The 26,147-nt window shown below is 42.4% G+C and overlaps 1 protein-coding gene and 1 long non-coding RNA gene across 2 annotated transcripts in view; one reads left to right on the top strand and one right to left on the bottom strand.

The window, feature by feature from the left end:
- The window catches only part of LOC147846852 (uncharacterized), a 61,920-nt gene extending 50,512 nt beyond the window's left edge, over nt 1-11,408 (bottom strand). The window contains exon 1 of the long non-coding RNA XR_015476621.1: nt 10,946-11,408. This is a non-coding gene — a long non-coding RNA (uncharacterized LOC147846852). The remainder of the gene's footprint in view (nt 1-10,945) is intronic.
- Nucleotides 1-26,147, top strand: part of LOC147846851 (uncharacterized) — a 707,546-nt gene that overhangs the window by 400,913 nt on the left and 280,486 nt on the right. The window lies entirely within an intron of this gene.

Here is a 26,147-nt window from a genome sequence, read left to right as displayed (position 1 = left end):
ACTGTGGGAGGAAACCGAAGGGCCCGGGGAAAACCCATGCAATCATGGGGAGAATGAGCAAAACTCCGCACAGAAATGTTGCCTTGTTTGGAAAAGAATTAAACCAGGGGCATTCTTGCAGTGAGGCAACAGCTCTAATGATGATAAGAAAAGTCTAGTTATTTATAGTGAGTTAAGGATCGTCTGATAGGATAATTAGTCATTAGCTAAAGTTGGAACAGCTGTGAACAATCATAAGCATGTGATCCTCTTGATCCACTTCAAGAGTTCACACTTGATGATTGATGACAGCTGATGATTGAAAATAAAACTTTTTGGCGTGCTGTCCCTGGAGAGAGCCCTGAACTTATAAGATCCTCGAGCCCTGGGAGTGAGGGCCTATGTTGAAGGAAGGAAAGGATAGTGTATGACTCAACATTAGAAGACAGAAAGATAGCAGTAAACTTATGCTGAAAGAAAAAAATTAGCGGAGGAACTTGACGCCGTAATGGCAGGGGGAGAGGGGGGAGAAGCGAGAGAAAAATATTGGGGGGGGGGTAGCAGAAGCGCTCAATACTGTAAGTAAGAAAAGAAGGGGCGCATAAATGCTGGAAGGGAGATAGATAGAGGGACGGAGAATCTTGACATCAGAAAGAAGTAAACTTAGGAGGGTTTTTTTTCCTAGTGGCCGGGGAGGGGAAGTGATTTACTCTTGCGGAAGTTGATGCTCGGGGTAAATCCTGTGAGAGTTATAGCTGCGTGGGCGAAACTCCTGCGAGAGTCTGGGAAAAAAAAAAAAAAAGGGGGGGGGGGGGGGGGGGGAGGGCTAATGACTCCAGTGAGAGGTAGCCATGGCATGACTCCTGCAGGAGTCGAAGCTTGTTTTAGTCACTCCTGCGGGAGTTAGACCTGGGGAATGATGACCTATTACAAAAGAGAGAGTATCAAAGGAACTCAACGCTAGAAGATAGTTCAGGGCTTTTGCTAGCGTGTGGCTGATAAGGGTTGATCTGGGATGGGCTTGGCAGGACCCCTGCGGGAGTAGAAGTTCTGAGTGACTCCAGTGGAGTTAGAGCAGTGGTGGGCAGGAGATGAGGGGTAAGCGGAGTATAGCTCGCGTTTGAGAGGATGGAATAGAATATGAAATGTATCTAAGAGGCTACTTAGAGGTAAAATAAGAGGAAATGGCTCATGCCCTTGAACTCCCGTGGTTGGGTGTCGGCTGGAGGGATCGGCTGGGCTTTCTTGAGATGTTAGTGGCTGAGGCGGATGTATGATTTGAAGGTCTCCTTTGTAAAGGGAGAGTGGGAGAGGGGATGTCAAAAATGTAAATGTAGTGCCCCCTCCGGGTCTGGTCTGTTTTGCTTTGCTTGATAAAGAATGAAAGAGTTTCTTTATTCTGCAAGGTCAGATCGGACACAGTGGGGTGGTTGGAGGATGGTTAAAGTTAGATGTTATTGTTAATTCAGAACATCTTAGGAAGCTGAAAAAAGCCAGGGTGAACATGGCATCGAGGGTGTGGGCTGTGTGTGTGGAAAGGTATCCTTTGCGTAGTGTGTGTATGCATTTGGACAGTATGTGGAGGGTAATGGGCTGTCTAGGGTCGGGGGAAGGGGTGATTTTTCTGGATACCTTTAATGAGGAGGGTGGTTTAGGAATTAGTGATAGTGTCTGAGGGGGACCTGTGGATCAGTTTATGGAAGAACTGAATCCCGCTGAGGTAGCTTCTGATTGAGCTGGCTTGAATGTTTTTTGCTTTGTGTAGGAGGAGATAAATGAGGTGATGGAGAGGAGGGAGAAATCTGGAAATGGTATATTGCAAAGGGAGTGGAAGTGCTTGAATAAACTCCATGCAGTAAGATAAGACTGGAGGGTTCTAGGACCTATAGCCTGGAGAATGAAGGATATGGAGGTTGCATGGAGGTGATAAAGTTGGTGACTTATGACAAAATAATTTCTGAATAGTGAGGGACTGGTGTTGGATTGGGATCTGCCTCTGGAGCCAATCGCCAAAACCTCTGGAAAGAGAAACGAGACAGAGAGTCAGCAATTTGATTTTTGTAACCAGATACATGTTCAGCAACTATACAGAACTGCTTTTTTGGCTGCAGTCCAAATTAAGCGCCTTAATAAGGGCATGAGTGTCGGAGCGTGCAAACGCCCCTTATTGATGCATTGGAGAGTCGCTTCATTGTCGCAGTGTACGAGGATGCTAGATGCAGCCCTTTGTCGCCCCATAAGAAGGCCATGGCGACGATGGGATATAATTTGAAAAGGGCGGATGATTGATTGTTCTGAGGCATTTCAAGTATTTGGTAGTCTATGGTGAAGCGAACCAGCGCCCTTGGTAATATGCCCAGGTCACTTTAGAAAAACGAACAGCCGTTTCATTGCTTAAGGAAGGATATCCATAAGCCAATTTTGTCGGGGCTGGGTTTAGAGAGAAGGATTGTGTCTTCTAAACCCGGGAGCTGAAGCGGATAACTGGAGGAGGTGAGTAATAAACGGGCGGCCTTGGGGAATTTTTCTCATAGCAAAATTGAGATGTCCGAGAATAGAAAGGAACTGGCTTACTAGGAAAATTTGGCATAAAGATATGATGCTGTTGAGTTTTTCTTTTGGGAGGGATGCTTCAAATTTTTTGGAATCTAGCTTGATTCAGGAATTCAATAGAAGTGCTGAGCCCTGAGGTTTTTTCCTCTGCGAGGGGAATTCCTAGATCAGTGAAAACCTATGGAAGGAACCTATGGAGGAAAAATTATGAGGATATCATCTAGTAAATGGATGAGGAATGGTATGCTGTAATTATTGAATAAGATCCAGCATATGGCTTCGGAGAGTATGCCGAAAATTTTGGGGCTGCTTTTGCAGCCAAATGTTAGTCGGACTGCGAAATAGAATTGTGAGTGCCAGTGGATGCCAAAAAGATGCCAATAATCGGGGTGAAATGGCATAATTTTGAATGCAGATGCGATGTCTATTTTTGTGAGCCAAGCGTTACAGCCGGCTATTTTGATGAGTGAAATCGCTTGGTCTATGTTATGGTAATGTAATGAATATTCGTCGATTGGAATTGTGCTATTTACGCTGGCTAATGGAGAATTATGTGGGGAAGAAAGGTCGATTATAAGGCGTTTTTTGCCTGAGAATTTACGAGTGGCTATGCCTATTGGGCTGATGCGGGAGACGCTGAACGACGGGGTTGAGAATGGACCGATCATAAAGTTATTGTCGACCTCTTTTTTAATAAGATGATCAACTCTCTCTTGATCGGTGGTTGCGGATTGAAGATTAGGACAGAAAATATTAAATGAGGGGAGAGCTGAAATGCCTGGTTGGAATCCATGGTTTAGACTTGAAATGAGAAAATCAGAAAAGTTAGTATCAGGGTGACAGCATAATTCAGATCCAAGTTGAGAAACATTCACAAGAGTCGACAGGTAATTTTTTTGCCTTCTTATTGCTGGCTCTCCATATAGAGCATATAATTTTGGCGTGAGAGCCACCGCAATAATTGCAAATGTGTAGGTATTTGCATGGATACCTGAGGCATTTGCCTGAGTTAAAATTTTGGCAGATGTCGCGATTGGAGGATGAGGAACGAGAGGGTAAACAAGAGAGAGAAGAGGAGGGAGGTTACGTTTAGGCGGGCAAGGAACGTAACTGGTGGATCTAGGGGTTAGTTGTCGATAGTAGGAGTGATGAAAGGACAGGAGGTAGTGGAGTGAAGGTTAGAGCGGCAGACAGCGCAGGACAAATTGCGGCAGCCTAAAAAGACTCTGTTATGGAGATCAATGTCCAGGAAGGTTGTTAATTCCATTGAGTCACCCAAATTGCGCATTCAAATAAAAAATAGCTTGTGTTATGTGTAAAAATGTGTTCCCCCATAGGAAAAAAACTCCTATGGGGAAAAACGGAACAGGTTATGTCAGTAAAACAGGAAAAGGCTATTTTAAATTCTGCTAGTGTCATGATGCGAGATTGAATGCTGGCGGGTTGTTTTAATGTTAAGGTAAAATCGCCGCAATCGAGCTGGCGTTCTGCCGCTGGGGGTGCGATGGGTTTAAAGAGAGTGATGAGATCAATATCTGCACCTGAGAAAATCTGGTTTCTTGCTGAAGTAGAGATGGGCAGAGGTTCCATAACTAGAGCGTTAGAAGGCATGAGAAGGGGCATGGCTGTGGAAAGAGAGAATGGGGGGCGTGGTGCGGAAGCTTGTAAACGAAGGGCGGAATTATGAATGGGATCAGTGCTGGAGTGTGCGGGTGGGGGGGTGGTAGTGACGGAGGCAAAAAGGAGGGCGGGACTTGAATGAAGGTGGGTTGGTTTCGAGGCATAGAGCGAGAAGCAGAGAGTTGAGGAGGGGGGAAAGGATTGGGTTTGGGGAGGAGCTGGAGTAATAGGAATGTTAGGATGAAAATGGGATACAGAGGTAGATGGGATATAAATGCTAGGCAGAGAGTTTAAAACAAGGAGCTGGAGGCCAAGAAAAAGTAGGGTTGAAGGGAAGGGAAAAGTTAATGTTCTGGCTGGTTTCCTGGTGATGGATAGTGAGTGGCGTGGCTTGTGGTGACTGGGTGTCCTGGGGGCGTGGTCTTGGATGCGTATGGCTTGCTGTGTGCTTCTGTTTGTTTTTCTTTTTTCCAGGTTGAGAATGGTGAGGATACGAAGTGAAATGGGTGCTGGTTTTCTAGGTGGTTTGTCTTGCTGGTGGAGTGAAAGAGTGGTGTGAGTCCGAGGTTGCATTGAAGTAAAGTTTGAGGAGTTCCGGTTTGTTCAGTTGGTGTGGAGCGTGGATGCAGAGATCGGACAAAAGCTTTCAGAGTTCAGTGACGGTGATTCTTTTGGCTGGTCGGACGGAGGAAGAGGCTGAGACGTATGAAGAGGTGAGTGAAATGTTTTGGTTTCTTGCAGTAGATGGTGTTGGAGATCCTTGGAGGCATATTCTTGCGGTTGAAGAGCAAGTCAGGCGATGGCCTCTTGTTTTAGCCGCGGGCTCGGCTTAAGGGCCATGTGGAGCTGTAAGTTGTTGAGCTGCCACTGCTGGTAATCCTGGGAGAGCGATTTCATCTGAGGGGTTGTAGTTGTTGGCTGGGTTGTAGTTGAGATTATTGCCGTTGTTGTTATTGTTGTTTTCCATTGTAGATGGTGTAGGTAGTGTTGATATTTTGCTGGTTTGCAGGGTTTAACTTTTTTCAAGACAAAGACATTGAGATAAGTCTCGTTATTTATAGTGAGTTAAGGATCGTCTGATAGGATAATTAGTCATTAGCTAAAGCTGTGAACAATCATAAACATGTGATCCTCTCAAAAGTTGTTTATAAATAAGCTTCACTTCTTGACAAGGCCCTGCTTCCGTGACTTCATCCAATTACTCTTCTATTGTAATCTTTTTCTACCTATTTAATTAAAATGAGAAAATGAAAGATGGATAGTTTATATTCTAGTAGGTCCTGAACCTAAATTGAAATATTTAAAATTTAAATCTGGATTTGAGTTGCTTTCAACTCGCAAAGCAGAATTTTTAATTACAAGAACCAAAGCCACTTATTATGATGTCCCCATAATTTGATTTCAGCCATTCGTCTTCTATACTCTGTGTCATGGTTGAGGTTCATGCGCACCTTCTGTGTTGTCACTTATAGCGTGTTGTGTTGTCACGTAGGGTTGTTTTCCCATGTGTGTTTGCTGTGATCACATGTTTTGCTCCTTATTGCCTCACTATGATCAGCTGTGTTATCAGCCAGCTCCAGCTGCTGTTTATTACTGCACCTATTTCAGGGCAGCATTTTCCTTGCTCATTGTCAGTTCGTTGTGGTTGTTTCATGTTACTTCTTTTGTCTCTGTCAGGACTCTTGGTGGCTTTGTGCGTCAGACTTTCCAGTGCTGTGATTTCCGACAAAGACTTTCTAGTTCTCATTCCAGCAGCGAGTGTTGCCGCTTGAACTCTGTTTGTTTTGTTTTTGACTGGCACTTTTGCGATTGCTACTTAAATTGAACTACACTTGCAATCGGATTCTTTTGTTGACTTTTTTTAGAACAAACTGACCACTTATGGTTACAGCAAGTGTCACACAGATCACACAGAGTTTTTGTCTCACAGCATTGCACGGTTAGACCGACAGTAGGAATTAATGGAAGCCACAAGTCACGCCATTCAAAGGCATTCAAAGTCACTCAGGTAACTGGTCTCTCCACTCAAGTCCAGCAGCTTGCAGGTATAGCCATTGCACAGTTAGCCACTTTCACTTAAGCCACACCTTCTGCGTCTGAATCGCTGAATAACTCATCTGAGCTCCGCCTCCACCACCAGGTTTCTACTTACGGGAGCCCCACTTATGTCGCTCCTTCCTGGCTAAGTGTACTCTGTACTTCTCGCTACAACTATCATAATTTCCCACAAAGAAAACTAAAGTGGCCTTTGTCATCACGCTACTTTTTGGTAAGGCGGCTCTGTGGGGAACCACTGTGTGAGAGCAGAGACGCTTGTGTTTGATTGTGCAGCCTCTGGAAGGGAGGCAGCGCAGGTCCTTGCGGAGCTCCATCAATGGACACAGAGCCATGCTGATTACTCATTGGAATTCCGCACGTTAACCACAGAGTGTGGCTGAAATGCGGAGGCACAGTGGGACATGTTTTTACACTGACTATCTGCTTATATCCAGGATAAAATATATACCCTGGAACTTCCCAAGACTTTGGATAGGCTCATTGATCTGGTCATCCGGGTAGATGCCAGACTACATTGTTGAGAGACACACACTAGGTGGGTTCCATCTTTTGAACTAGGGGTTTCTTCTTCTTCAGCAGGGGTGGAGACTACCAGACCAGAACCCATGCAGGTGGGCAGGTCCTGTCCATCACTCAAAGAGAAGCACCATCGTCAGACTTAGGGGCCTTTTTTATTTTTTGTGAAAAAGAAGGATTTGTCTCTTTGCCCATGCATTGACTATCGAGGGCTGAATAACATAATGGTAAAGAATATTTATCCTTTCATGTTAATGTCTTCAGCTTTTGAGTGTCTGCAGGGGGAGTCTTTTTTTTGACTTAAACTTTATTGTGTTTTTAATAAACATGGTTATCAACAATGGTAATAAAAAGAATTTCTCAACATTGACTTGGTTCAATGTGTATAGCATAGTTGATAACAATATGAAACAAAAATAAAAAATTACTAATTATATATGTACACAAACAAACATATTTTTATGAATATATTTACAGAATGTCAGAGAAGTATATAAATGAATAAAGTGTCTACTAAGATTATTGTAAAACATTAAGGAACAACCACAAACTTACTGGGAGCAAGAAGACAAGGAAGACAACAACGCGATGACAAACATAGGTGGAATGGTAGAATATATAGTCCAGATAATCAACGGTAACACAAAACAGATGAGATGACGGGTCAGTGTAAGTGTTCTGGTGTATGCGCGTGGGATGTATGAGAATGTAGTCTTTTCCCTGGGGCACTGTAGCGCCTACAAAGTCCTAGAGCGCTACAGCGCCCTCAGGTGGTCACAGACGGATGTGACATTACCCCCCCTCTAAAGAGCGGCTTCCAGACGCTCCCAGACTGGTTCCAAGAGGGGGGGCGGAGCGGAGCAGGAACAAGGGAGGGATGGGAGGGCCAGATCAGGGTCAGGCAGTGGGTCAGGCACCCCAGCGGGAAGCCAGGGTGCGGCCGGTGAATCCGTCCCAAGTAGTGGGAAGGACCACCAGGGAGGGTCGGGAGGGATGACCCATGGATGATCCCGCAGGAGACACAAGGCAGGGGGTTTTAGGAGAGCCGGCTGGAGAGGCAACTGGACTGGATCAGGCGGAACTGGAGGCAGCTGCGCAGGAGCCGGCGGGACTGGAGACAGCTGGGCAGGAACCGGCGAGGCTGGAGGCAGTTGGGCAGGAGCCGGCGGGACTGGAGGCAGCTGGGCAGGAGCCGGCGGGACTGGAGGCAGCTGGGCAGGAGCCGGCGGGACTGGAGGCAGCTGGACTGGAGCCGGCGGGACTGGAGGCAGCTGGACTGGAGGCAGCTGGACTGGAGCCGTCGGGACTGGAGGCAGCTGGGCAGGAGCCGGCGGGACTGGAGGCAGCTGGGCAGGAGCCAGCAGAGCGAGGAGCCAGAGCGAGGTCGGCCGAGCAAAGAGCCGGACTGAAACCGGCAGGGCCTGGAGCCGGACTGGTGCCGGCAGGGCAAGACGTCTGGGTGGTGCCGGCTGGACGAGGAGCCGGGCTGGTGCCGGCAGGGCGAGGAGCCTGGGAGGCGCCGGCAGGGCGAGGAGCCTGGGAGGCGCCGGCAGGGCGAGGAGCCTGGGAGGCGCCGGCAGGGCGAGGAGCCTGGGAGGCGCCGGCAGGGCGAGGAGCCTGGGTGGCGCCGGTAAAGCCAGGAGCCGGACTAGAACTGGCATTGTACTGCGCTCTGGGGCTGGAGCCGACACTGGCGGGCGCTCTGGGGCTGGAGCCGACACTGGCGGGCGCTCTGGGGCTGGAGCCGACACTGGCGGGCGCTCTGGTAAAGCCGGTAAAGCCAGGAGCCGGACTAGAACTGGCATTGTACTGCGCTCTGGGGCTGGAGCCGACACTGGCGGGCGCTCTGGGGCTGGAGCCGACACTGGCGGGCGCTCTGGGGCTGGAGCCGACACTGGCGGGCGCTCTGGGGCTGGAGCCGACACTGGCGGGCGCTCGGGGGCTGGAGCCGACACTGGCGGGCGCTCGGGGGCTGGAGCCGACACTGGCGGGCGCTCGGGGGCTGGAGCCGACACTGGCGGGCGCTCGGGGGCTGGAGCCGACACTGGCGGGCGCTCGGGGGCTGGAGCCGACACTGGCGGGCGCTCGGGGGCTGGAGCCGACACTGGCGGGCGCTCGGGGGCTGGAGCCGACACTTGCGGGCGCTCGGGGGCTGGAGCCGACACTGGCGGACGCTCTGGGGTATGCGCAGTCCTCTTCCTGCGCGCCCTCCGTCTGGTCATCTGAGTACTAGGAGGAGCGTTGTAAACTGGAAGAGAAGCATGCTCTGGGACTGAAACCGACACTGGCGGGCGCTGAGGGACTGGAGCAGACACTGGGGTTTCACAGAGTTCCAGGAGCCTCTCCAGAGGCTCAGAGAAGGGTGGTCTCCGCACAGCCCGACGCGGATAAGTCCGCAACTTCAAAACAGCTCTTTCCCTCCCTCCCGCAGAGAGATCCGCCGGCCTCGAGAACAGATTTTGATTACCCCTCAGGCCTCCCTCCTGAGGGTTCTGCTCCACCAGGGTGATTGAGAGAGGGGAGCCAGAAATCAACAGTGCATGTTCCATAAAAAGATAAAGGCTCCACTCCTCCTCATATGTTGGCATCTGGGAGCGGACGGGTTCTAAAAGTCCTCCCCGAAAAAACATCATTAGCAGTAAATCGCTAAAAGTACTGCTTGGGGCCAGATCCAAAAACTCCTTAATGAAACGTTCAACGGAGCGGTTACCCTGCTTTATTCGCACTAAAATATCATCTGCTGAATCCATATTGTGATCGCGTCGTTCTGTCACGTTAGGCGTGATCAAAACAAAAGCAAAACAGGAACAAAAAATTTGTGGATTCAAGTGCAGATTTAATAGATAAATAGTGCAGAAAACAGTGACAAAAACACTAAATCTCAAAAATACAAAGTAACAAATCAACAACAAAACAAGAAACGATACAGATAAACACAAACTAGACTATGGCAAACTACAAGGCAGGATCAGGAACAACCACAAACTTACTGGGAGCAAGAAGACAAGGAAGACAACGACGCGATGACAAACATAGGTGGAATGGTAGAATATATAGTCCAGATAATCAACGGTAACACAAAACAGATGAGATGACGGGTCAGTGTAAGTGTTCCGGTGTATGCGCATGGGATGTATGAGAATGTAGTCTTTTCCCTGGGGCACTGTAGCGCCTACAAAGTCCTAGAGCGCTACAGCGCCCTCAGGTGGTCACAGACGGATGTGACAACGTGCTTTCCGAACGCAAGACAGACCTGCCAAGCTGTGAGGCCCAATAAATGGGTAAGGACGCGTCTGTTCACGGCATGGGTCATATGTGTTTGTTTCCATGATTCATGGGGTTTGTTGCATGTTTTTTCCTGCAATGCTGTTAGGGCCGATACAGCAAAGCTGTTGGTTTGCAGCAAGCATTTTTGGCAGGAGAGCTTTACAAGAATTGAAGAATGGCAGACTTTATCTTTTATCAGTTGAGTTTGTTACCATTCAGACACATAGCCTATCGGTGCTGCTTGAGTTCACAAAATTAATTTTTATATATCCACTGATCGCCGGACTAACCTGAACACTTTTAATTTAGACTAATTTCACTCAAAATCACTCAAATACCAACAAGAGACAAAATAAGGACCCCAAAAAACACAATGAGTAAATATAAAAGTGTATTCAAGTTATTTTAAACAGAACAACTTCAATCAATAAAGTATAAAAATAAAATAAAAGTGTATTATTCACATCCAATATGTTTATATTCTATGCTCAGATGCAGCACAGAAAGACAAAAATCAATTAAGGAATACAAAAATACTCAAAATAAACCAATGCGTTTCTCCTATTGTTAAACCAAACACAGTAATTCGTATCTGCTTGTTCCCTTATGCTATTATAAGTCAAAATCTCTTCCCAAAGCTATTTCTCTATGTAATAAATAGTAAATATGCTGTGTAAATATGCTGATTATAACACTCCCATGAACTTGACCTTAACAATACAAATGAAATACTGTTATAACAGAGAATATGAAAGAAAAACATTTTGACTAGTCACTCTAGGGCTATGTGGATTCACACACACACTCTCATACACACACACACACACACACACAAACACACACACACATAAATCCCACCCCGTTGCAGGCCTGATGTGCAGCTTGAGTTCGTTGTGGCCCAAAAACAAACAAATGGCCCTTTCGCTCAGCCGAGCAAACAAAATGAAGGTACCTTAATTATCTGATGAGTGAACGAGGCTCACGCAGGTGTAATCTGATACCATCCAACGCCAAACTCGCTGTCCAAGATGCTCGCAGACTGGTTGAGCCCATGACACTTACAGCTGTTTGGTGTGCTTCGTCTCACCGTGATGCTTCCCGCAAGTTCGTTATCCAGTTCACTGTTTTCAGTTTGTAAGGGTTTCGAACCAAACTTTAGTGAGTAAAGTCCTGTGAAGAACTTTCCTTATGCAAAGACAACTCAAACTGTTTCTCACTCACTCCCCGAGTCAGATCTTCTTTCAGTTTCTTTATAGTAACGTGTGTGCTCTGCTAAACACACTGAAATTTAAACTTAACAGAGAATATGACAGACTTTATGGTCTAAAATCTACGAACTTCCCGGTCTCTCTCACACACTGCTCCTGCCTTTATTTCCTCTCTCTCCTGGTTCTTCTTTTTCTCTCCCGCCCCTCTTCACTTCCGATTGAAGGAGCAAAAACACACTCTCTAATTCAACCAATAACATAACAGCATCTCCCCACGTAACATTTGTTATTGACCTTATTCTAAAATGCGGAAGTGCGCCTGTTTTCACAATTGTCTTAGAACTTCCGATTTAGTCGCCTATGGGAGAAATGACTAGGAATAATAAACGGAAGAAAACGGTCAAACTACTTGCTCTACAAACAAATGTTTGCTTGACTATACAGACCAAGTAGAATAATATAATAAGAAAATGTCAAATCGCAACATCACGCAGCGCAATGAGCAGTTGTTAATGTCAAAAAATGAATGGAAGTGAATGAGACCTGAAGTCTCAAGCCAAAAAGATTTAAATGGCAGCGCCCGCTCGTCGGCGGAGAATAAGGTGAATACTAGTCCCATTGCATCTCAACCAAGCTTGCTAAATACCCTCTCAAGAATTTCTTAAAGAAACATACACATCACCTTGTATTGGTATCTGCATACACACAAATGATTTTAATATAACAGGGTTACGAAAGTATTTGCCCACTCTGAGACTGAGAGGTGAATTACATGCAAGTCAGCACTGAATCTTTATTTTCTACATTTTACTACTTTTTTTTTTTTTTTTTGAAAAATTGTGCCTTTTTTGAACATTTGAGTTTTACTGAGACTTTTTGTTCTTTTTTTAATCTATTTTGTTCTGCCATTTTGAAACATTGAGGTGTTCAATTTAATTCCTATATTAGGAAACAAAACCTTTCTTGGTGTTCTTTGAGCCTACATTCAGTATGAGTAAAACACTTAAGTTCTTTAAAAATCAGATACTTTAATACTTTAACTCAAGTCTTTTTGTAATTGGTGACTTTTAACTTGTAATGGAGTAATTTGTACATTGAGGTATCTGAACTTTTACTCAAGTATAGTTTTCAGGTAGTCTTTATACCTCTGGGAGTGGCTATTTGCACCTAGTGTAAATAGCCAGCCTTATTGGCAGAAATTACAATAACTTGCTCTAACCAAGCTCAAACTATCACGAAATTCCTCATTCGGGGCCTCAAGTGCTTGTCAATATATGGTGCAAATATGTGAATTTTGTTGGAGCAGAATCATGGAATTGAACAGACGTTGGATGCAGTCAAATGAATTGGAAGAATGAGTTAACAAGCTAATTTCTTGGTAAGTAATGTTTTTAACTTTATTGCATTTTATATAGTTACATGATATTTTTTTAATGGCCATGGATGTTACAAGTGGTGTTATGTGTTTATTTGGTTTTATTTCCACGTCATGTAGATTGGCGTGTCTTTATGTTTTGTAACGTTATGCTAATAACAGAGATGATAAGAATCATGATTTGCTTTACTGAATTGGCAAATTGATGCCATATACCATAGAAAAAGCTATGTATGTAACACAACTTGTGTTCTACCTGTATTACTTACAAACACACAATACTGTATATGTAACGTAAAACTTATTTCCCAAGTGCGTTTTTCTAATCTCCACTGCAGCCAAATGCTTTTCATTCAAATTTTTGGGCATGTGACCATCAGATTTTTGAGCAAAGTTTATTTCCTAATGAATTTGATTGATTACATCCTGCATTCTTATTACTTTTTGATTTTGCTTTGCTTTTCCTGGTATATGGTGGAGAGGTAGGTGTTGATCCAGGTTTGCTGGTCTCAATGCAGCTCATTTGCTGGTCCAGACTCCTGAACATTGAGACCAGCATCAAAACATACCTTACCAGCTCATGCTCTTTTTTTTATTTTATTTTTTATTTTTTACACACTTTAATCAACGTGCATAAATTTGGCTTGAGACTGGAGTTTTGAGATTCACATATTTAGCGTCTCTAAATTTTAGCATTTGTAAACATTTAAAACATGAACAGTATGAGAATTTGAAGTGTGAAGTATAACTTGCGTCTTTTATATTTTGAATATTTAAGGCAAAAACTCAACTAAAATAATATTTTTCTCTACCAATGGTAGTAACTGATGTAGATGTTTTATTGTTTTTTAGAAAGTATACTGTTATAAGAATATACAGATAAGTATCAGTGTGTTGTTAGTTCCAGATTACCTTTAAATAAATGGGATACTTCTTGGGAAACTTTACAACCAGGCACGTGCACAGGTAGGGCTCAACCTGTGCAGAGCACATGCCCTTTTTGTAGTTACACTTGGAAGTGCCCTTTTTTTTTGGGTCAGAGTTTTTTTAAATAATTAAATAAATACATTCTATTGGTAATGGTAACCCTTTACGTCTGTTTGTCTTTTTAACAAATATATAATCAACTGAAGGCACTAAAATGCGCATGCTATAGAACCGTTTAAACTGTCAGTCAAACTTCACAACTCCGCCCCCTGAGCGCCGCCAACTTACATTTCAGCACCTCAGCCAGACAGTCTCACAGAAGAGCAGAAGCACATGAACGTCTTCATCTTGTAACGGTAAAATATCTTGTCGTTTGAATAAGTGCAACGTTGTCTTTATGAAATAAACACTAGTATGTTTATAAAGGTTCATATAATGCATCAACACACCGGAGAGATGTTGACGACGTAATGTTATTTCGTCGTTTTAATGATGGACAAATTGCACACATTCGCAGGTCAAAAACCCGCGTTGTTACTTCATTTGAGTTTGACACTAAGCAACCGAGTGATCCTTATCAGCTGAGCTAGGTAAAATATAGGAAATTTCTAATTTGATTTCATGGCTAGCTGCTGAATGTACTGATGCATGCAAATCATATGATGTAATTTAATAACATTTCATCATGTTTTATAGCCTGGTCACACAGCATTACAGGTTAAAGTTTATGATGCTATTAGGCATGTGTTTGCTGGCTAGATAAAAAAAATAAAATAAAAATCTAGTATTGTAAAATTCTTGCTCGTCTTTAAGTGTATTTAACCTATTTTTTTATGTGTTTTTTAAGAAAAATATGCTGTTCATCGAGGTGGCATCTATTAAATGTAAAAAATTGTTAAATATTTATTACATTTATAAATAACTGCTTTGTAATTGTAGTTTCAAATAAAATTATTACTCCAGTCATTTTTTTTATTACAATTACCAATAATAATAATTAATTAATTCATTTTATTTTCTGCTTAGTCTCTATTCATTCATCAGAGGTCGCCACAGCAGAATGAACCGCCAACTTATCCAGCATATGTTTTACAGAGCAGATGCCCTTCTAGCTGCAACTCAACACTGGGAAACAAACACCCATACACACTCATTCGGCCAATTTAGCTTATTTAATTCCCCTATAGCGAATATGTTTGGACTGTGGGGGAAACCGGAGCACCTGAAGGAAACCTACGTCAACACAGAGAACATGCAAACATAGAAATGCCAACTGACCCAGCTGATGCGAGGCTCGAATCAGTGACCTGCTTGCTGTGAGACGATTGTGCTGCACACTGCACCTCTGTGACCCTATTATATTAATAACATTAATAATAGTAATAATAATAATTTTTATAATTAATATTAAAGTGATTTATGTATCATGTGTCTAAAGACTGGAGAAATGTAGCTGAAAATTCATCTTTAAAATCACTAGAATAAATTATTAAACTATAATCTACTCTTGAACAGATTTTTTTTTAGTGCAATAACATTTTATAATATTAAAATGTATTCTGTATTTTTGATTAAACAAATGCAGCTTTGGTGAGCGGGAGAAGCTTATTTTAAAACATTTAAAAATCCAACTGACCCCAAACTTTTGACCGGTAGTGTATAAAAGTAGAAAAACATAAGTTTACTACTGTAAAAATGTTGTATTAAAAAAAAAACAAAAACAAAAAAAACAATGAGAATAAAAATCATCAGGTCACTGTGCATTTTATATATTTTATCATGTAGAATGTAATCTGCATGTATGCAAAGCAAAGAAAAAACAGAAAATAAGCATCTTACACTACTAAATAAAAGAGAGTACACAACCAATTCACAAACACTGGACAAAAAATACACAGACAATCACTCAGGAGGCAAATTGGTAAAGCTTAAACTTTACCAATAAACTTTAATAGAAGCCCAGTGTATTTGCATTGAATAATGCCAGGCTATCATAAAATATGATTTAGAAATTATGTGGTCCTTAAACTCTTTTGTCATATGTATTTATAATAGTATATAACATGTCAACCTATAGTTCAATCAACATTGCATTGCTGCCCTCTAGTGACCTCTACATATCAACCATGACAGTTTTAAAGATCAAAACATATTTTTTTGTACTGATGTGAATTTTGATTACTTGATGGTTGCAGTGCAATGCCTCGTAAGGAGAGAATTAAGAAAAAGAAGGAGAGGGAGCGACAGCAGGCAGCCAAGAGTAGCAGCTCACTTTCTTCATGGATCAGACCAGTTTGTGGCAGGGAAGAAGAAAAGGAAGAAAATAGTAATTCGGATTTAGAAAGAGAAGTGATAGATGATGTGCAAGAATTTTCTGGTGAACAAGATCAAGTAGTTACTGCAGGAGAGATACAAGAAAATACAAGAGAGGAAAGCCAGTATAGAACTGCTAGTATAGATCAGGAAAATGTGGAGACTGGAGCCACTGCAGGTGAGTTACTGTCAGAAGAACCAAGAGAAGAAAGCCAGTTTGGAAGTGCTAGTATAGATCAGGAAAATGTAGAGACTGAAGCCACTGCAGGGGAGTTGCCCCTTGAAGAATCAGGAGAAGAAAGCCAGCATAGAAGTGCTGCAAATAAAGAGGATATATTTGCAAAACTAATAGTTTTAAGTTGTCCTACGGATCCTGCCCACATGCAGACATTTAATATTGATTTAAGCGACAGATATGTTGAAATGTGTGAGAAAGTCGGACCTTGCCAGCCTGTTATGACATTCCCAAAAAATGCAGAAGGACGGTCTTTTCAAAGGAGTTGGTACACAGATCGCCCGTGGTTGGAGTATTCACCTAAAAATGATGCCATCTACTGCTTTAGTTGTCGCATTTTTCTGAGAGAAGAAAAATTCAAAAACAAAACAGCCTGGAAGACATTAGGCATAAATACATGGAGAAGCGCCACTGGAAAAATGAAGGAGCATGCCAGCACAGAGGCCCATATGATGAGCATGGTGAGATGGAACATATACTCCAAAAAAGCTCTACAAGCTGCTTTTGATACATCAGATATTCAAGGGAAAGCAATACGAGAGAGAGAAAGACAAAGGAACAGGGAAATCCTAACACGTTTGATAGATATTTCCTTGTATCTAGCACGACAGGGGCAAGCTTTTAGAGGAGATGATGAGTCAAGCTCAAGTGCCAACCAAGGCAACTTTATTGAACTTGTGAAAACATTGGCCCAATATGATAGTGTAATGAAGCTGCATTTGGATGCCATCCAGGAAAAACAAGCTTCCATGAAAAAACCCCAAGTGTCCCTTCTTTCAAACAGGAGCCAGAATGACATAATAATGTCCTTGGGAACCTTCATTAGGAGGAAAATACAAAATGAAATCAAAGAAGCTCAAATCTTCTCCATCCTTCTGGATGAGACCACAGATGTCTCTCACAAAGAGCAGGTATCCTTTGTAGTTCGCTATGTAAGAGACATGGAAGTAAAGGAGCGTTTTCTACAGGTCTGCACTCTTGAGTCTACAACAGGAAAAGAGTTGGAGAATGTTGTCATCTCTCTCCTTCAAGACAATGGGCTTGACTTGAAGAACATCAGGGGTCAAGGATATGATGGAGCTGCGAACATGAGTGGAATGTACAAAGGTCTACAGTCTCGGATACGTGCACACAATGAAAAAGCTCTTTATGTTCATTGCCAGGCACACTGCTTGAATCTGGTACTAGTTGAGAGTGCCAAATCCAGTATTCACTTTGTGACATTTTTCTCTTTAGTGGAGAAACTGTATGTTTTCTGCACTGGTTCCACAAAGAGGCATACAGCATTTTTAAAATGCCAGCAATCGTTGTATCCTGGTCAGCGCGTTGTTGAGCTCCAGAAGTTGTCTGACACTCGGTGGGCCTGCAGAGAAAGATCCCTGAAAGCCCTCAATAAAGTTCTAAAAGCTTTAATCAAGCTTCTGACATACCTCTGTGAGTCAGACCCACCTGACACAGCTGCTGGTGATGCAAAGATGTACCTGAGGGCTATCGACTTTGAATTTCTTCTTTGTTCAGAAATCACCACCACAGTCTTCCAGATCACTGGTGTCGCCTCTGATGCTCTGCAAAAAAAAGATCTGGATCTCTCCACTGCCTACACTATAACTGATGGTGTGTTAGACACAGTAAAGAATCTGAGGTCTGAAGAGGAATTTAAAACCATATTCCAGAAAGCCGTTGAAAAGGCAGAAGATGTAGGTATTGACATTCCTACAGTACCTCCTGGCCACGGAAGGAAAAGGAAAGTGCCAACACGATATCTGCATAGTGCTACAGCAGCTCAGGACAGCCATACTTTCCAAACTGTTGAAGAGTTCTACCGAGCCAAGGTGTATTTCACGTTCCTGGATACAATCACAGAGGAACTCGGAAGAAGATTTAAAGTAGATGGGACGATGCCTACAGGAAAAATACTGCAGTCATTCCAAAGCCTAACAGTTCATGACAACTGGGTGGGCACACCAAACACAGAGGCTGTCCAAGAAATACAAACACTGTGTAACTTTTATAGTGTTAAGGAGGAACAGCAACTGAAGACAGAGCTGAAGGTGTTTCATACCACCTTCAAGTCAAGTGGCATGAAGGGCATGCTTTCAATTCTTAAAGAAACCAGTGGCCAGCACGTTTTCCCTGCACTAGTGGAAATGCTTAAAGTATATGCCACCCTACCTGTATCAACTGCAACTGTGGAGAGATACTTTTCAAAGATGAGGTTAATTAAGAACCAACTCCGAAGTCTCTGCTCAGAGGAGAGACTCTCCGATTTTAAGACTAATATTGGGGATGTGTTCAAATATTTATTTTTTAATACTGAACTGATTTCTGACAGGGATGCACCTAAATGGATTTTTTGGCCAATATAGATAAATGATAACTCTTCAGATTTGGAGGCCGATATATATGTATTTCACAAAAATCACGGTTCGATTCGATACGACACAGTGGTGTCACGGTCCGGTACGTTTTCGATACAGCAAAAAAGAAAACAGGATTTCTCTGATTTAATTTTTTTAATTAATTAAAACTAACATTTTAAAAGTATAATCCTGTTTTTTTTATTTAAACAGTGATAGAGCTATACTTCTGGGGTTTCTGCTTAGCAGCAAATCAAACAAATCCTTCTTTATACTCAAAACCAAAAAGCTTCCTAAAAAATAAATGTAATAATGTAGTAGTTAAACAAATAAAAATAAAAGAACAATTTAGTTTTTAAATGGAATTTCCATTTACTTTAAGTATTTTATTATTTTCAGAAAGATGAGTGTCCAGCTTTTCTTCAGACAGCACAGATCTGCTTGATTTGATGGTCACCTGCCATTTGGGTGGGGACTTGGGGGGACTATGTTTTAGTCTTCTTCGTAGAATAAAACATAACTGCAGAGAATTCTGAGCACTCGACTCTGTTGCCCTGCCTCTTAATAATTACAAAGGGGTAAATGATGCTTTATGTTGAACAAAGAAGACAAATTAATTGATAAAAGATGTGTTATGTATAATTTGTTTATTGTTTATTTTCATAACAGTGTTACAAGACATTGAAAGAACTCTGCATTGAATATAAAAACGATTGATTATTTGTATTGAGTAATAGGTCTCAAACTAAAAATAATCTTTGCTTCTAAATATGCTGACTCTGAAGTGATATACAATCCAACAACAATTCAAGACATGTTCCTTCAAAAAATATATCAGGGCCTTACCCAAAAACATGATGACATACGTCGAGAGCTTAAACCACTGCTCTCTGACAGCAACATTTCAGATGAGATGATTCTAAAGCAAATTTTGAAAATAATAAATGCTGAAAATGAAATACAACGATGTCTGGGGACAGTTGTGTGACAGAAAGCTGTAAACATTTATGGTGCAGGAGTCGAAGTGGCTGCAAGATGACAGTAGTGCAAAGAAAGCTAATTTAGACAGAAAGACTAAGGTTGATGCATTCCAACAGCTGACAGAGAAAGTGGAGAAATTAATGAGTAAAGTTGAACAACTGCAGCGGGGCCAGCAACCACTGTCATGCCTGGGGCCAGTAGATCAGAAAACGAAGTCATACAGCTGTTCTAAATGCCTTGAGCTAAACCGCTCTGATTGTTTCCATTGCTTTACCTGTGGTGAAGAGGGCCACCGGGCTGTGGGTTGCATGAAGATGCCCAAGCGCCAGGAAAACTGGAAGTGGTCCCTGCCGCGGGACAATCAGCGATCTGGCTCCATCATCTGTCCCAAGTAGGCTCACCCCACATGGCTCATTGTAACACAGTGGACACACACATCAAAAAGACTAAGTTAGCTGTAATGATCCAAACCCAAAAAGACTCCAATGAGCAAGCGCTGCCTCAATCCACCCTTTCTTTACCTACTCAGGAGAGCAGGCATCTAACTAACTTCATAGGAGTAAAAGCCCTGGTACGGTGCAGTCTTAATAGCTTAATGACTATGGCGCTTCTAGACACAGGAGCTCAGATGAGCATGATTGATAAAGACTGGAAGAGAAGATACTTACAGTACACACCTGTGAGGCCCCTGAGTAAGATGTTTGATGACAAGGAAGAGCTGGAAGTCCATGTTCTCCCTTTTGATGGCTGGGTCATTATCATAGTCAGCTTTGAAAATAGTAGTCTCAGTGAGCCAATAGTAGTGCCTTTCCTTGTGTGTAGTATTCCCCTTGACCAGCCACTACTTGGATTTAATGTGTTGGAGGCAGTGGTTCAGGATCGGCCAGCTGAACTCATTCCAACTCTTAGTGATCTTTTGTCTGATTCAATGCCAATACCCCCCCCAAAAAAAAAAAAAAAAAAGCTGTGCTGCTAGTCAGCTTTATTCATGCTGGCAAAGCCTCTGTGCAACAGGGACGTCTGCAGTTTGGTAATTGTGACACTGTGATTCCATCTGGGAAAGTAGCCTGGATAAAGTGCCTTGTTTCATTTGCTGTTGATCAGTCAGAGCCTTTTTTTTAATCAGATGAAAACAGTGCTCTGCTGGCAGAATTAGGAATAGGAGAGGGTCTGTTGGAAATGCAGTGTGCCAAGAAACCATATGTCGCTGTCCCAGTAAAGAATAGCACCAAACACCCTATCACTTTACCGAGAAAGACAGTGTTGGTTAGTTTACAGACGATAGCAAAGGTGATTAAAGCAGTCTCACAGGAGAGTTCCAAGACAAGAGTAGTAGTCAGTGCTGCCCCATTGGCAGACACTGTGACTTTCCCAGCTTTGTGGCACCACTCCAGCACCTTAGTGATGACCACTAAGCAAGGGTAAAGAAGACGCTAGCTGAAGAGTCAGCTGCTTTTGCCAAGGACATGTCACCGCTTTCACCACTCTCTGAGGGCTGTATGAATGGGTGAGGATTCCCTTTGGCCCATCAAACAGTCCAGCGGCCTTTCAGAGGAGCATGGAAGAAATGCTGGGTACCCTGCGTGATGAGTGCTGCATCCCGTATCTGGAAGATGTCCTTTGTTATGCAAAAACTTTCGATGAACACGTAGAGGGAGTTCGGAAAGTCCTTCAGGCACTGCAGAAACATAGGGTAAAGTTAAGGCCTGAAAAAAGTTATCTTTTTCGATCAGAAGCAAGGTACGTTGGCCGTCTTGTGTCAGCCGAAGGGGTGAGGATTGATCCTAAGGACCTGGATGCAGTGCGTTTGCTGGCCAGTAAGACCCCACAGACAGTTGGAGACGTGAGGAAACTGACAGGAATTCTGGGCTATTATTGTTCCTATATCCAAGAGTTTCCACGAATAGCTAAACCAATATATGAGTTACTCCAAGGTAAAAGGGAAGCAGCAACTTCAGCGAGTGGCAAAGACAAAGGACCACAGATGGTCTCACGGACACCTGTGGACTGTATGCCAATTCATCAAAAAGCACTGGAACAGATAATTACCTTGCTCATTAGTTATCTGGTGTTAGCCTATCCAGACTTTGCCTTACCTTTTGTACTGCATATGGATGCTTCAGACCAAGGCCTTGGTGCCATCCTATATCAAGACCAAGGGGGCAAGTTGAGAGACATTGGGTACCGGTCGAGAACGCTCACGCCAGCCGAGCGTAATTATCATCTACATAGTGGAAAACTGGAGTTTCTTGCGCTAAAGTGGGTTGTGTCTGAAAAGTTTAGAGATTACTTGTTCTATGCCCCTTATTTCACCATCTACACCGACAACAACCTATTAACCTATGTCATGAGTACGGCAAAACTAAATGAGGTAGGCCATAGATGGGTTGGGGAACTTTGTGATTTTAGATTTGACATCAGATACAGACCTGGAAAGTCCCGTGCAGATGCTGATATGTTGTTACGTCTCCCACTGGACATTGACAGTTATACAGAGTCTTGTACGAAGGATTTTACAAGTGATGTTGTCTTTGCTGTCTGGGATGGAAAGTATAGTGGCTAAGCAGAAAGATGTGGCCTGGGTCACTGCCCTCAAGATCTCATCTCAGGTTTCACATAACCCCTCACTTGATCAGTTGGTCACCATTAGCCATGATGAGCTTGTACAGGCACAGAGAAAAGATGACTCATTAGTGAAGTAATAAAGTTGAAGGAAGCAGGTTCATTCCTGGCCTGGAGACTGGGTTCTAGTGAGAAACCTCAGTGAGCAAGGAGGCCCAGGAAAATTGAGATACTACTGGGAAAAATCTATCTACATCGTGAAAGAACAGCTTGCTGAAAACCCAGTGTAAGTATTGTACTCAGAAAAAGGGGACAAACAAAAGACAAAAACACTGCACTGCAACCTATTGTTATTGGTGAATGACCTTCCTGTGGAAATTCCCCCTAGTCCTTTCAAGTCAGCCTCTGAGAAGAGAAGGAAAGGTAGCGCCCCGGTTCATCATACCGACCATGTTGTCTCGCAGGAAGAGTCTGATTCAGGGTCCGATAATGACTCGAATGAACCTCGTTTTTGGCTAAGGGTGCCAGCAGAAAAGATGTTAAACAGGCCTGCTGCAATTAAACGCCAACAACCTACCTCCAATTCAAGATGTCCTACTCCGGTACCTGTAAGAGAGGAGACAATTATACCTGAGTGCATACGTGATACAAACCAGGTTGCCGAACCAGAAGAAGATGATAGAGGTGAGGAGAATTTCGAGCCTACTCATGAGGAGCAAGGCTTCGTCCATTCAGAGTGGGGAGGGGGTGGGGGTAATAATTCTTAAGTAGTGTCTTCTTTATGGACTAAAACATAACTGAGCACTCAACACGCTGTTGCCCTGTCTATTAATTATTGTCCTGTATTTCAGGTTAGTAATGTGCAAACATCACAAAAATATGGTAAAACAAAAGAGAGATATTGACTAACTATGCTGGCCAGGTAGTTGGTTAGGTGAGATGAAGTTACAAACATTTCTTTGTTTAATATCTGACTTAATATTGATTTTAAAATTACATTAATGCGTATCTTTTGCTGCCACATGTATAATCCACTCCTGTTAGTTGTTCACTTAGATCTATACTCAGTACATGTGTGTAACGAGCTAGTTAAGTTTGCCTTGTGCATCCGCCAAGCTAGATGAAAGTGGCAAGTGTAACATGTATTATTGTGTTAAAATAAATGTCTAAAGTTGTTCAAGATAAAGATATTTTGAGTTATAGAAGTTGAAATGAGTGTTGGAAAGTAATGCAGTTAAGTAATGAATGTCATGTACTGATATAAAAAAGAAAGCTAATGCGTTTCAAACAGAGGTGTAAATTAATGAACTACATTTACTCACGTTACTGTACTTAAGTAGTTTTTTTGAGAATTTGTACTTTTTAGAGTAATTTTTTAAATCTGTAATTTTACTTTTACTTTAGTATAATTTATTTAGTATTGTACTTCTTTACATTTTAAATTATATCCGTTACTGAGTAAAAAAAACATCTATATATATAAAATAATGCAATAAAAAAAAGAAGAAAAAAAACGCGCCCGGAAACTACGTCTTGACGGCGGCAGAGTGAGAAAAGTATTCAGTGAACTTGTCTATTTACTGTTGCTGGAGTTAAATGGATATTAATTTGATCAATTGATTTTAGAAAATTTTCAGCTAAATGCCTTTCAGCCCCAGCAATGACAAGGTAAGCTATGAATAAGCTTGCATATTTCTTACTCTTTGTGGCGCTTATTTCGGAATGTGCATTGTATATGGTTGCCATGTCAGCTTAAAGGGATAACGCACCCTAAACTGACAACTCTGTCACTTACTCGCCCCTTGCTTGTAATCAGCATGTTTGATTCTGCTTTTTATGTTAAACACATGAGAAGATATTTCTTATAAATGCTGGAAAGTTGTATCTATTGATTTCCATAGTAATTTCCCCTGCTAGTTATATGAACTAGTCCTGCTAGTCATATAAGTTACATAAATATATTCGGAAAGATTTTTATCCCCAAAACAATACGGCCCAAACAGTATTTTGTGATGATGCAACCGCGGAAACACTTCGCTGCACTTGATCCGCGGTATATCCTTACTTTGCGGAAATAAAACAGCACGCACATATTGATCCAGACTGTGATGAATGCGGGAAGACTTTCCCATCGCACGCGCAATTAGAGCTGAAGCAGCGAGTGCGCCGATCATAGGTAGTGCAAAAGCAGCGCGCACGTGTTTTAAACAGACTGCATCAGCAACACGAACCGGATCAGCGTTTTTTGCACAAATAAATCTATCTCTGTCTATTTTAGTTACTATCTTTCTTTATATATAAATACACTTTCTATGTTTACTTTTCATCTGCACCAAGACCCGCAGCAACTTCATCCCATGCTGTTTCCTTAACCTGCAAATTTTTATTTTACAAATTATATCATAAAGAACTGTATGCTTCTCAAGCTCTATGAGGTGTGTCATTCATGTCTTTTCTGGTGCACTCAGATGGGACAATCACCTGTGATTGTCATTTTGTTTTTGATTGTCAGCATGATGTAGGGCTATTTATAATAAGATTTATACAATACAGTTATAATGATATTTATACATGATCAAACTAGTGTGCAGCTTAGCAAAACTGATTAAAAAAAAAGAAAGTTTTAAAATGTGTTATGTAGTTCGGGCCCAAAAAAATATTTGTTGCATTTTTAATAGTTTAGGTTCATTTGATTGACTATATCAAAATCTGTGGATATTATCGATCCATTTAATGGGTAAAATAAAGTTGCTACCTTTTACTGTATAAAGCTTAGTACACAGTTATAGTCATACATGCAAAGCTATATATTTAATATTTAAAAGCAAAGATATAGAATACTTAGATCTCTGTGTGAAGCCCCATCTGGGTCAGTTGGCATTTCTGTGTGTGGTACAGGTGAATTGGGTAAGCTAAAATTGTCCATAGTGCATGTGTGTAAATGAGTGTGTATGGGTGTTTCCCAGTGTTGGGTTGCAGCTGAAAGGGCAAAAATAAGCTGGATAAGTTGGCGGTTCATTCCGCTGTGCATGCCGACTCCTGATTAATAAAGGGACTACGGCGAGAAAAAAATGAAAGTATTTATAAACATAGACATACTTTTGAAAATTGAGTTATACTTCTGTTGTTACTTTGGTTAAAGCAAGGGTGTCCAACCTCGGTCCTGGAGGTCCAGTGTCCTGGAGAGTTTAGCTCCAACTCTAATCAAACACACCTGTACCAGCTATAATCAAACTCTTACTAGATATACTGGAAATTTCCTGACAGGTGTGTTGAAGCAAGTTGGAGCTAAACTCAGCAGGACACCAGCCCTCTAGGACCGAGTTTGGACATCTTTGGGTTAAAGTAACCTAAAAGTAATACAAAAGTAGTGTAACACATTTCCGAGACTTTAATATTGTAATGTAACTAATTACAAAAAAATTACACTAATATATATATTGTGTTTTGGACGTAACTTGCCCGACTGTGTTCGTAACATTGTTAATATAAATTTACCAGTATCACAGTGTGAAAGGGGCTATTAACAGGGACTTTAAACAAAATTGTCTATGCACAATATAGCTAACATAGCAGATGTTGCGTTATGCTGCGTTCACACCAGACGCGGAACGCGCGTCAAGCGCGAGTGATTTACATGTTAAGTCAATGCAAACGCGTGAATAGACATCCTGCGACGCGATACGCGCGAATGACGAGAATTGCGCAGTATGCATGGCGTGAATGGCGTGGCACGAATTGAGCGTTTTGCGTGTTTGACGCGCTTAAAACGCGGATCTGAACTTCAGTGGACATTCGCACCGCGTTAACCAATCAGGAGCTTGCTCTTGTGGAGATGTGATTGTGACGTATCGCCTGTTGTTGGCGTCCCAGGGGAAATCCCCCAGCAGACACCGACAATAAGTTCATCAAACTGGGCTGGGCTCAGTCAAAAGCACCGCTGAAAACCTCCATCAGCCAGGTTCAGTTTCTGGAGGAGTCTATGAGCTTAAAGAGCTGGATGCACCTCTGAAAGGATGTAGTGGAATCAGACACGGCTCTAAACGTATCGACGCTGTTTATCATCCTTCATAAAGCACATAAACACTGTTATTTTCTTCATAAAATCCATGTTAGCCCTTTAGCTATGAGACAGAAGCCCTGCTCATCACGTGAATCCGCGTCTGTTCTGAAGTGAATTTGACACGCGAATGAAG

This window comes from Danio rerio, chromosome 1 (assembly GCF_052040795.2).
Source record: "Danio rerio strain M-AB ecotype USA chromosome 1, GRCz13ab, whole genome shotgun sequence".
Lineage (NCBI taxonomy): Eukaryota > Metazoa > Chordata > Actinopteri > Cypriniformes > Danionidae > Danio > Danio rerio.
The sequence above is the reverse complement of the archived record's forward strand: the minus strand, read 5'-3'. Positions and strand labels throughout refer to the sequence as shown.